This window comes from Lissotriton vulgaris, chromosome 3_1 (assembly GCF_964263255.1).
Source record: "Lissotriton vulgaris chromosome 3_1, aLisVul1.2, whole genome shotgun sequence".
NCBI lineage: Eukaryota > Metazoa > Chordata > Amphibia > Caudata > Salamandridae > Lissotriton > Lissotriton vulgaris.
This window is the reverse complement of record NC_141689.1, coordinates 654,591,478-654,604,583: the sequence shown is the minus strand read 5'-3', so window position 1 is coordinate 654,604,583 and position 13,106 is coordinate 654,591,478. Positions and strand designations below refer to the sequence as shown.

General features: G+C 48.7%; 1 protein-coding gene across 1 annotated transcript in view; it reads left to right on the top strand.

Moving 5' to 3' along the window:
• The window catches only part of CHD1 (chromodomain helicase DNA binding protein 1), a 1,544,591-nt gene that overhangs the window by 1,506,391 nt on the left and 25,094 nt on the right, over positions 1–13,106 (top strand). The window lies entirely within an intron of this gene.

Genomic DNA, 13,106 nt, shown 5'->3' with positions numbered 1-13,106 from the left:
TATGATAGAGACTTCTAACCGCAGATTCGTCACCTTTTTAATAACCCCAGGTTTCAGACTGGATCTAGAAACGTTTACATAGCAATTCCCTCCAGCACTGACAGGTGGTGTTGCACAGCATTATATTGTGTTGTGCCACTCTATCGTGCAGGTTTGACATCAGGAGTAGAACAGATAGGCCACCTGCAAGTGCTTGCGTCAGCTTCTTTCTGTACTTTTCCCGTACCAACAGACATTGTGCGTCAAGAAATCAGTAATAGACTGTGCAGAATTTAAATGGTGTTATCTATGACCTTTCCATTATACAGAAAAGGAGGTGGGAGGGTAGGTGATGAATCTCTGGTTAGATAGAGCCTCTACCAGAAAAGTCGTTACTGAAGGTATGTAACTTGTTCTTCTGATACAGACTTGTAACTGCTGATTGATCACCCTTTGAATGGATACTAAATTCAAATTCAAAGTACTTTATTTGACCTGAACTATTAAGGTAATAAAAGTGTGAAAGTCATACATACAGTCCGTTAATATATCTCATTTTCATCACATAATAATCAATGATTACAGATAAAAACAAGGTAAAAAGAGATGGATTAAAAATGAAATATTAAAAAAGAAGATTCATTTAGAATAAAAATATACATGCTAAACAGTGCCGTCATCAGTTAAGGTGCAAGCTATGGGCTAATCAATCTCCGATTTACTAGAATCTGACATAAAGAGGACGCAAGGGAGAAACATACAGATGGATCAGGTAACATTTGAAGAAAAAACAGAGCTAGACGACATTTGGCGAATTCATATTTATGAAATATTGGGCGAATAAACTTTTTGCGCTCAGTAATATAAAATTTACAGAAAAATATAAAATGAAGATTGGACTGAGGGGAAATACAGTCACAGGGGCATACTGGAAGTTCACTAATTGAATACACTCTCAAGGGAAAGCCCATGCAAGGGATGAGATTTAGTCTAAAACATACTAATACATAGCAGTGACGGATTTTGGTCACAGCAACCAAGTATGAATTGATACCAAAGCAGTACTTCCGAGGTGGTGGGTCTGTGGAATGGCTCAGTCTTGGAAATCCTGCAAGACTGAAAAAGCAAAATGACCATTCCGCCGAACCTGGCTGTCGAGGTTGTAATGTTTCGTGTACTAAGAAAACAGGTGTGTGGAGGGTCTAGGGGAATATTTAATGACCTGTCTGCTCGCTCCCCTGTATCAAGATGCAAAACACACAAAACAGCAGACCAGGTCCAGAAGGGGTGTGCAACTACCACAGTAACTGTGTGACAGATAATGGTGAATGCGTGAAACAAATTGTTGAAAACAACGACTGTTGATAACAGAAGGCTAGAGCAATTTCCATCAGACCACCCTCATGGTGGAGTTTGCATCACGTGGGAATTGCTGGTCATACCATCCCAAATCCGACCATAAAGTGCCGGTACGGGAAAGGATGTCAAAAGTGTGATCATGATGTACATCCTAGAGTGATGTGAATACAAAAGTGCAGTGCTCAAATGATAATGGTGAGTAAAATCGACTACCCAGACTCCAAAGAACGTTTAAACAGAAGTCTAAGTGTCAAAAATTAAAAACACGCCAGGTAGTAAGACTACCCTATGGCGCTGTGCAGTACGGTCGACACGTTTCAGCCTAAGGGGCATATGACCCGGCTTTCTTCAGGACCTATGATATAAAATAGCTACTGCAACTACATATAATATGTATAAGTGACAAGTAACACGAATGTACTAATGGAAAGTTACATCTGTACCAAAAACTTGGATACTTAAGTGTCCACTGAAGGGAGAGATATGTGTCTTCTTCCTATCAGGAAACATAAACAGATAGATAATATGTTAAACAACACTCCAAGAAACACACATACACCTATATACGTACACAGAGACCGTATAGCCACACCTGCACGAATAATTTACATTCTGCATGATGAAAAGCATAATAGCCTGATCACCCTGAGGCATTTCCTCACAGTGATACTCACTCAGCCTTGTGTGGGTGATGACCATGAGGGTGGTCTGATGGAAATTGCTCTAGCCTTCTGTTATCAACAGTCGTTGTTTTCAACAACTTGTTTCACGCATTCACCATTATCTGTCACACAGTTACTGTGGTAGTTGCACACCCCTTCTGGACCTGGTCTGCTCTTTTGTGTGTTTTGTAATGTTTCGTGACCATCAGGAGGCCCGGCAAATATCCAAGACTGGCACACTACGTGCTACTGCTGTTTTAGGACCTTTTTCCCAAGTAGAATGAGTCCTCAAGTCTTGAAGGTTGTCCCTTGGCAGGCCGATAGCTGATCCTAATACATAGGACAATCCATCAAGATATGGTCCTCATCTGCTCTTTCTGATAGATACATCTGCCGTGTGGATTCCTCACCTTGTGAATATCCCCCGTGCGCCAGCAACATTCGGAAATTCTTTTGTAGCCTCGCGCCGACGTGGACTCGGACGTCATAGAGACACGACATCGCTCGCGACTCCGCTGACGTCACCGACGCCTACAATAGGCCCACGCCGGCGTGATGACATCAGTTCCCTTTTTTCCGCGTCGTCGACGCTAACGGTTTCGGGTTACTCTGTACCTTCTAGTATCTTTAATACTTTGTTTCCTACGATTCTCCATTCTCTGACCTTTTTGCTCGGTTGTCATGTCGACAAAGAAGACAGGGTTTAAGCCTTGTAGAGAATGTGGGAAGATGATGTCCGTTAAGGACCCTCACCAAGACTGCATATGGTGTTTGAGTTCGGATCACGGCGTTGAAGGGTGTTCATCGTGCCAGAAGATGAATCCGAAGGCTCTTCGAGAGAGGGAATCAAAGCTTCTTGTGGCCAAGCTTAAGGCGAGTAAGGTTAGAAAATCTTCAAAGCACTCGAGGAGATCGAAGTCGAGATCCAGGTCGAGGTCTCGTGAGGCGTCGGCCTCGAAGTCTTCATCTGATCACGCTTCCGGTTCTCGAAAGAAGCATAAGAAAAGGAGGCATGAATCCCGTCATCATTCAGGGGATAAGTCTGGTTCAAGATCGAAATCTCCCAAGAGGATGAAGTCGAAAGTGATTCCTCTACAAGTGTCGGATCAAGAAGCTGAGGCTTCGCCTTCGGAGTCTGTGGTCCATTCTCCGACTCCGGTTCCGGATCTGACTCCGGCTCCGTCTCTTGCTCATTCTCCGGCTCCGGTTGACGCCGATGGAGTTCCTGTTGAGGGAGAGTCTTCGAATCCTGTTGAGGAAACAGATTCAAACCTACCTCGAGGTCATCCTGAGCATCCACCCTTCCCGACACCAGGTCAGGACCCTTCTGCGTTTTTAAACGCGATGTATGGTGTTTTCTCGAGATCATGGTTCCCCTCTGGAGCAACTTCGGGTCCCATGGGTCCTATGGCCTTTAATTTGGGTGTTCCTCACTCATATGCTCCGGCGCCTTTCATGCCGTATATGCCAACCCCGACTCTGCTGTGGCAGTACCAAGCTCCACCAGGGTCGACGCCGGTATCGACGCCGGCCCGCCCGAAGTCGATGACTCCGGCTCCGACGTCACCGGCTCCAAGCAAGTCTATGGAACCTCCTTCCAAGCCCTCTGATTCGGTTCCGAAGTCGGCTCCGGGGCCGTCGGATTCGGCGTTGGATTCGGCTGCACTTAGAGTTAAATTCAGGTCTCGAAGAGAGGCTCAACGTCTGCTTGATGAACAGAGAATTGATGAGTCTTCTTATGACATGGAGGAAGGTGAGCTGGATGGGGGTTGTTTTGACGACCTGGCAGAGGCAAGTGGTCTCGAATTTTCCCCGGAATGGTCTTTGCCTTCGGGATCTGATGCACCCTCCAGGGATGTTCAACCATATCATGTAGTCATGAAGAAGGCAGCTGGACTTTTGGGTTTGTCTTTGCCTACTGTCGAATTTAAGTCAAATTTACTGACTGAGGTTCTTCATTCTCCAAATTCAGCAGTGGAGCCTTTACTACCATTTAATGATGCTTTAAAGGATCCCATTATGGAGGTATGGAAAAAGCCCTTTTCTGCTCCCGCAGTTTCGAAAAGTGTGGCTAGGAGATATAGGGTGGCTCCTGAGGACCCTGCATTCATGTCATCACACCCGTCTCCTGAGAGTTTGGTGATTCAGGCCGCATGTTCTAAAAAGTCGGTTGTGGCTTTTCCGCAGGTGCCTGGCGACAAAGAGGCCAAGAAACAGGACCAAATTGCAAAAAATACTTTTTCTTCGGCTAGTATGGCACTGAAATCTTCTAATGCCACTTGCCTTATGGGAAGATATATTCATGCTCTTATGGACTCTATGCGTTCATTAATCCCTAAGGTTCCTGAGGATAGCAGAAAAGACTTTAAGGAAGCCTTGTCTGACTCTCAAGCGGCTGCCCGTCACTCATTCAAAGCGGGCTTGATACTACAGATTCTGTGGCGAGGATCATGGGCACAGCGGTTGCCACGAGGCGTTCAGCCTGGTTGAAATCATCTGATTTTTCAGCTGATGTGCAGTCTGCTTTATTTGATTTGCCTTTCGATGGTGAGGGGCTCTTTGGAAGGAAAGCAGATGCGGCCTTGGAGAGATTCAAGGACAGCAGGGCAACGGCTAGATCTCTTGGCCTTCAGATCAGAGGTTCTACGACCAGGAAATTTAGAGTGTTTGGCCGCTCTTCCTTTCGTTCATATAGACAAGGTCAGCAACAGCAACAACAGCAGCAGCAGCAGAATACCTTATATAGATCATACAGGGGAAAGCAGAGAGCACGTCCTCGAGGACGTCAACCCAATTCCTCCTCCACCTCCTCCAACCCCCCAGCCACAGAAAAGCAGCCCTAGATCCGCCATTCAGGATCATGTAGGCCCAGTGGGGGGCCGGCTTACCCACTTTCTACGAGATTGGGAATCGGTTACATCAGAACTTTGGGTTCTCAATCTCGTAGAAAATGGGTATGCCCTTCCCTTTCGGGAATTCCCTCCCAATTACCCTCCTTGCCAAGGGTATTGCTCAGAAGAACATCTGTTTCTCCTTCAGGAGGAAGTCCAAACTCTATTGAGGAAAGGTGCGATAGAGGTGGTCCCAGAGCGGGAAAGGGGTCAGGGATGCTACTCCCGGTATTTCCTGATTCCCAAGAAGGATGGCAGGCTTCGTCCAATCCTGGATCTCAGGATCTTGAATTTTTATCTGAAGCAGGAGAAATTCAAGATGCTCACCCTTGCTCAGGTTCTTCAGGCTCTGCTGGAAGAAGACTGGATGGTGTCGCTCGACTTGCAGGATGCGTATTTCCACATCCCCATCCTGAAGTCACACAGGAAGTATCTCCGTTTTACGGTGGGATCGCAGCACTATCAGTTTGCGGTCCTTCCGTTTGGACTTACTACTGCGCCTCGAGTCTTCACCAAGGTGTTGGCAGTGGTGGCGGCGCATCTCAGAAGATCGGGGATTCCTGTTTTCCCCTATCTGGACGACTGGCTGATCAAAGCGGAGTCGTCGGAGATTGTTCTTCATCATCTGCAGGTGACAACCCAGCTGTACAGGTTGGGTTTTTCGATAAATGTACCCAAATCTCACCTGGTGCCCTCCCAGCGCAACCTGTTCATTGGTGCTGTACTGGACACAACTGTATGTCGTGCATTCCCTCCACCTCAAAGGATTCGCGACATACAGGAAATGATCCCTTTATTTTACGATGGAGCGGTTGTTCCAGTCCTGAAGGTCCTTCGCCTGCTCGGTCTGATGGCTTCTTGCATTCTCCTGGTCAACCATGCACGCTGGCACATGAGGGCACTCCAGTGGTGCCTCCGCAGGCAGTGGTATCAGCACAATGGAGATCTCAGAGAGTCAGTGAAGATCTCCAGAGAAACTGCAGCGGATCTGTCTTGTTGGGGCGTGGAAGGCAACCTGTCTCAGGGGAAGCCCTTTCATCTGCCTCCTCCGGTGGCCACGGTGATAACGGATGCATCCACTCTTGGGTGGGGTGCTCATCTGGGGGATCTGGAGGTCAAGGGTCTTTGGTCTCCAGAGGAAAGGTTGCTTCACATCAACCTTCTAGAATTGCGGGCGATTCGTTTAGCGCTCAAGGCCTTCCTCCCTTCCCTTCGCGGTCAGTCGGTTCAAGTCCTGACGGACAACACGACTGCGATGTGGTCCATCAACTAACAGGGAGGAGTGGGATCGCAGTGTCTGAGAGGCACTGGGTCTCTGGTCCTGGGTTCAGGACCATCAGATTTGTCTGATGGCAAATCATCTGGCCGGGGTTCTGAACATTCGAGCAGACAGTCTCAGTCGGCAGTTCTCAGCCGATCACGAGTGGAGGCTTCACCCGGAGGTGGTTCACGACATCTTTCAGATGTGGGGGACACCTTGGGTGGACCTGTTTGCCACTTGCGAGAATGCTCACTGCTCGTCATTCTGCAGTCTCCAGTATCCGATGCAAGGAGCCTTGGGGGACGCGTTTCAGTTGAGTTGGGGAAATCAACTCCTTTACGCGTTTCCTCCCATACCTTTGATTCCTCGGGTTCTGTGGAAGATTCGCCAAGACCGGGCCCAAGTTATATTGGTCGCCCCGGATTGGCCAAGAAGGGTGTGGTACTCAGATCTTCTCCACCTCTCCTCTCACCGGCCGCTCCGTCTCCCTCTCAGGGCAGACCTCCTCTCTCAGATGGAGGGGCAGGTTCTACACCCCCACCTCCAGACATTACACCTTCATGCCTGGAGATTGAACGGGGCAACCTGAGTTCTTTTTCTCTCCCGCCTGACGTGGTGGATGTCATTTTATCCGCCAGGCGTAACTCCACTAAGTCCGTCTATTCTTATAGATGGTCGAAATTTGTCGAGTGGTGTAGGGAGAAGTCTATTGACCCTGTGAGAGCCCTTTTGTCTGATGTTCTCCAGTTTGCCCTTTCTCTGGCGCAACAGGGGCTTGCTGATGCTACTGTGAAGGGCTACCTTTCGGCGCTGTCGGCATTTCTCTCCTTGCCTGACCAGCCGTCTCTTTTTAAATCTCCCGTGGTTTTGAGAATTTTAAAGGGCCTCACAAATAGGTTCCCTCCTTCACCTTTTATTGTGCCTCAGTGGGACTTAAATCTTGTTTTGTCCTTTTTGATGGGTGCTCCATTTGAGCCTCTTCACAAATGTCCCATGAGGCTTCTTACTTTTAAAACAGTCTTCCTCGTTGCAATAACCTCGGCAAGGAGGGTAAGTGAGCTTCAAGCTCTGAGTTCTAAGCCCCCATTCCTGACCATTCATGCTGATCGAATGGTTCTCAGGACCAGGGCTGCTTTTCTGCCTAAGGTGGTGACTCCCTTCCATTTGGGTCAGTCCATTACCCTACCTTCCTTTTATCCTCCCCCTCACCCTTCTAAGGAGGAAGAGAGGCTGCACCGTCTGGACCCTAAGAGGGCGGTTTCCTTTTACTTGGACAGATCCAAGGATTTTCGTTTGGCAGACCAGCTCTTCGTTGGGTTTGCTGGTTGCAAGAAAGGAAAGGCGGTCCATAAAAGAACCCTATCAAGATGGATCGTTCTCTGCGTTAAGATCTGCTACTCTTTGACCGGTAAGGAACCACCAGAGGGTATGAGAGTTCATTCTACAAGAGCTAAGTCTTCGACCTCAGCGTTGGCTAGAGGTGTACCTGTTGAGGATATTTGCAGAGCGGCAACTTGGTCTTCCCTCCACACTTTCGCGAAGCATTACTGCTTGGATTCCGAAGTGAGGAGGGACGGTCACTTTGCTCGTTCTGTCCTTCAGGATTTTCTGGTTTAGAAGAGTGGACTCCCTCCTCCGGGAGTGGGGACTGCTGTGGGACTCTATTCACAAGGTGAGGAATCCACACGGCAGATGTATCTATCAGAAGAACAAGTTACTTACCTTCGGTAACGCTTTTTCTGGTAGATACAATATCTGCCTGTGGATTCCTCACTGACCCACCCACCTCCCCGTTGTCCACTCTTCTATGCCAGAGTTATTGTAATGTATTGTTTAATTATTTTGATGTCAAGGAAATGTTTCAATTGCTTTCCTGCATTTGCTTTGCACTGTGTGTTTTGCCTTGACTATTGTGTACTGTGTATACTTTGTATATATCTACTGTCATTGGTCCGTCCGTGTGCCTCGATGGCAGTGGAAAAAAAGGCGGAACTGATGTCATCACGCCGGCGTGGGCCTATTGTAGGCGTCGGTGACGTCAGCGGAGTCGCGAGCGGTGTCGTGTCTCTATGACGTCCGAGTCCACGTCGGCGCGAGGCTACAAAAGAATTTCCGAATGTTGCTGGCGCAAGGGGGATATTCACAAGGTGAGGAATCCACAGACAGATATTGTATCTACCAGAAAAAGCGTTACCGAAGGTAAGTAACTTGTTTGTTTGCCCTTTTTTCCTCCAGAGAAACCAATAAACAGCAATTCGTCGTGCCTCAGTTCCCTGTCCTGTCGATATAAAAACGGCGAGCACTCTTAGGTTCAATGTGATCTATTTGCTCTTCTTCCTTTGATGAGTAAGGCAGTGCATAAAAGGATGCCAAAGTGGTGGATTGTCCTACTTTAAAGGGCCTGACTACCTTGGGAACAAATGCGGTCTTCATGCGAAAGATAAACTTGTTCGGAAAAAAGGAGACATAAGTAGGCAGGCCTGAGGTTTACTACCTTGCCTTGTTGGGGTCATGGCAATGAGGAATACCATGTTCAAGGCATGTGGGCTTCTGAAATCCTATCTTAGCATAGATCGCCGCCTAGTGTTGAGTCCGGATGTTTGCACTTTGTTGTCCTGGAAGAGTCTTCGAACTATCACGAGATAGGTGACTCCTCCCCTGGACTACAGTGCGCATGGGCATCTTCTCCATCTTCAGATTGTTTTTTTCCGCCATTGGGTTCGGATGCTATTCCTCAACTCCAACTTCGGAACCAAAACTTCTCTTCCAGGGGATCCTCATCAATAGTAATAAGCATTAGAATATTCCCGCCCATGTGCGGGACCCCGGAAACACTATATTATATGTGCCCCACATATATATACATATACATATATATATACATATATATATATATATATATATATATATATATATATATATATATATTTATCCAGTATTTGGGTGTCTTTCATAGATTCACATGCCTGAATCATTCCCCGTCGCCGAGACGGGAGCCTCCGGTACATAAAAAAGTAATGTCCTAAGGACATACATAGAGAATATAGGCCTAAGGGCCTCCCCTTTTGGGGCCTTTCCACGTCCTTATGTAAAAGGACCGAACTCTCATCGTTAGCCAATCAGCTCCGACCTCCTTCTAGAACCTTCCCGGGAGGAGCCTCCGTCCCTCAGATTTTTCTACCGCACGTTGTGCTAGGGAGTCTCCAACCTGAGCTCTTCAGGTTTCCAAAATTCGAAGTCTCAAACTTCACCGAAGTTCACTTTGTACGAAAAGGATTTCATCCTAGCATCGACTACATGTCGGAATCTAATAAGAAAACTTCGTCCATGGCGGACTCACAGAAGAAAGCCCTCCTGAGGGCCTGCTCCTCCTGCGGCAAGCAACGGATTCAAGCGGAGGACAAGCACGACCTGTGCTTATATTGCCTGTACCCTGACCACGTCACTGACAAGTGTAGGGTGTGTAGAGCCTTCCCAAAGAAGACGGTTAAGGAAAGGGAAACTCGCCTTCGCGAATGGCTCGACAGGCTTAAGGTCCGAGACACTCTGGAATCTTCCGAGGGTAGTGTCTCCGCGACCTCCAAAGTCTCCAAGAAGAGACCCAGGGTGCAATCCCCTGGAGAGACAGACACTCCTCCTAAGAAGGCGCACAGGAAGCCTTCGGAGGCACGCTCCACCACCTCCTCCGTGTCTGTTAAGGATGGCCAGAGGTTCAAGAAGCCCGCTCCATCTACTAAGCGGACCACCTCAATTACGACCACTGTGTCGACTACTACGGCCTCATCGCCCTCCACGGCGACCACGACGACCACCACTGCGTCCTCAGGCGCACCGGTCTCCTCGACCATTCCTCTGAAACCTTCATCCAATACGAAGGCCGCCTCTTCGTCACCTAAGAGGTCTGAATCTTCAGGTACGCCTTCGCCGAAAACACCTCATACCGAAGGCTCGTCACCTAAGCCATCGAAGTCAAGTTCGTCTCCTAAACAGTCGAAGTCAAGTTCAAGAACCACACCTTCGACAAAGATATCCCAGGTCCACGACCCTAACATCAGTAAGGCGGCGAAACCCTTACCCCCGCAAAAATTGGTACCATTAACCCTGACGGAGGTGCCCAAATCAACCCTAAATTCATTCCTAAAGTGCCGTCAGACTTTCATCTGAACGAACCAATTGTCCTCAAGTCATTCTTTCCGGACCCTTCCACGGCAGCGGAAAGGGCGCTGCATTCCCTGGACATTAAAAGGTGTCTCAAATTCTACTTGGACAGGACCAAAGACGTCAGGAAGTCTTCTCAACTCTTTGTAGCCTACAGCAACCCGAGAATGGGGCTGCCCTTGACAAAACAGAGCATCTCACGCTGGATTTCATCAGCAATTGCTTTCTGCCATGATCAGGCCGGACGGCCTTTGACAGACCGAGTGGCTGCCCATTCGACCAGAGCGATGTCAACGTCAGCAGCGCTCTTCGCTGGAGTGACGATCCTGGACATCTGCCGAGCGGCGACATGGAAGTCCCCGCATACCTTTTCCAAGCACTACTGCCTGGACATCGAACTGCAGAAGGACGCTGCAGTGGGACAAGCGGTGCTGCGCCATCTCTTCCAATAAGGTGAGCCTTACCTCGTCCCGCCATCCAGGTATGCACATTCTTCATGGTTTTCTCTGCTATATGCATGACTGTATGTTACCATGTTTCTCTCAGGTTGTCTGTAATCTATGCAGGCCTGCTAGATGTGAGAATGTGCTTTACCACTATGCATGTATAACTGCTGGCTACTCTGATTCAGGCATGTGAATCTATGAAAGACACCCAAATACTGGATAAGAAATGCGTTACTTACCTGTAACAGCAGTTATCCAGTATTGGTGTCTTTCATAGATTCACATGCAACCCTCCCGCCTCCCCGGTAAGGACTCACGTACCTCTATGTCTACATTGCGACACCCTAGCTGGGTGCGTACGAAAATCTGAGGGACGGAGGCTCCTCCCGGGAAGGTTCTAGAAGGAGGTCGGAGCTGATTGGCTAACGATGAGAGTTCGGTCCTTTTACATAAGGACGTGGAAAGGCCCCAAAAGGGGAGGCCCTTAGGCCTATATTCTCTATGTATGTCCTTAGGACATTACTTTTTTATGTACCGGAGGCTCCCGTCTCGGCGACGGGGAATGATTCAGGCATGTGAATCTATGAAAGACACCAATACTGGATAACTGCTGTTACAGGTAAGTAACGCATTTCATATATATATATATATATATATACAATAGCAGCCAAATAACATCAGAGCTGAAATATGCTGTGAAGAATGTCCACCATACATGAATAATAAGCATTAGAAACATGAGAAACAACACCAGAAATTGTTTAGAAACTGTTTTAATGCTCATAAAGCAGTAGAAATTCTCATAACTCACTGGAAGCATAGGAAGCTCCCAGGCTGCATTGCAAACACACAGTCTAAAAAGACTGAAAAGCTAACCTGTAGCTGAATAGCAATAAACTGACACCGTGCCTTTAAGGCACTCATGACCCCCTGTATCCCATCATGCCCCAGGGGTGACAGTTAGGTCAGTTGTTCTTTCCGGCTCCTTCAGAAAAGGACCCTGGTTACACAGCTCCACTAATTTTCTGTTTTTTGTCAGAAAAATACTTCATTTTTGACAACTTTTACTCTTACTTTGACAGTTAACATCTAGTCAAGTAGAATACTGCCTTTTTCAGTCAGTTTAGTGAACATTTTCTTCTGAGAATGCCTTCACTCTTTGACAAATGTCCTTCTTGTGGCAACAAGAAGGCAAAATCAGACAACCACGACGTCTGTATCCTGTGTCTGCCTGAAGATCATGATCCAGGCACCTGCCCTCATTGTGAGCACCTGTCAGGAAGAACTCTCAAAGACAGGGAGAGGATTCGCATTTATGGCCTGGCTCACAGGTCATCTAGAGGAAGATCACCGGTGAAGAAGGGCTCCAAGAAGGTTCATACACCTTCAAAAAAGAAGTCTTCACACCCTTCAACTTCAGCGTCTGGCTCGGCGCTGAGAAAAGAACCACCGGTGGATCATCTCTCTTCTAAACTACCGTCGACGGCGGGCTCGCCGTTGAAGAGAAGACCAGGTACGTCGACGACGTCGAAGCATCCAGTTCCGTCGTCCAAATCCCCTCCGCCGGCGTCAACCGGGCGACGGTCGGTGTCGAGATCCATAACCCCTCCGCCGTCGTCATCCAGGCGACGACCGGCGTCGAGAAGTGTGACCCCTCCGCTGTCGTCCAAGAAGCGGCGGTCGGCGTCGAGGACCAAGACCCCTCCGCCGTCGACAGTAGCTCGTCGATCGGCGTCGAGGACGCAGTCTCCGTCAGTACCTCGTCGGCGTTCGGCGTCGAGGGTGCCCAATACCCCTCCTCTGTCGTCGCACAGGCACTCGACGTCGAGACAGGGAACTCCGTCGACGGCCGGTCATCACCGTTCGACGTCGAGGCAGAGAAGCCTCCGTCGGCGACTGGACATAGTCGTTCGACGTCGAGAGAGAGAGCTCCGTCGACGGCCGGGTGTCGCCGTTCGACGTCGAGGCAGAGGGCTCAGTCGACGGCTGGTCATCGCTGTTCGACATCGAGAGATCATAGACCCTCACATGGACATTCGAGGTCGAGATTGTTTGACCTGCCGACTCCCCGAGGGCGTTTGACGGCGAGGGAAGAACGCTCGACGTCGAGGCATTCAGATGCGATCATGGTAACGGGGTCTGCTTTCCGTCATTCATCTTCACGGTCCTCTGCTTCCTCAACTGAAGCTTCAAGGTCCAGAAGTCCTGTGCACAGATCTCCTGAGCGTTGTCCAGATCCTTCGGCCGAGCAAGTCAGACTGTCTCCTAGATGGTCCAAGTCTTTGGACCATTGGCGAAATTCTGGGGCTACCAGACGTATGCAAGAATATGCCAGCCCACAACACAGGTC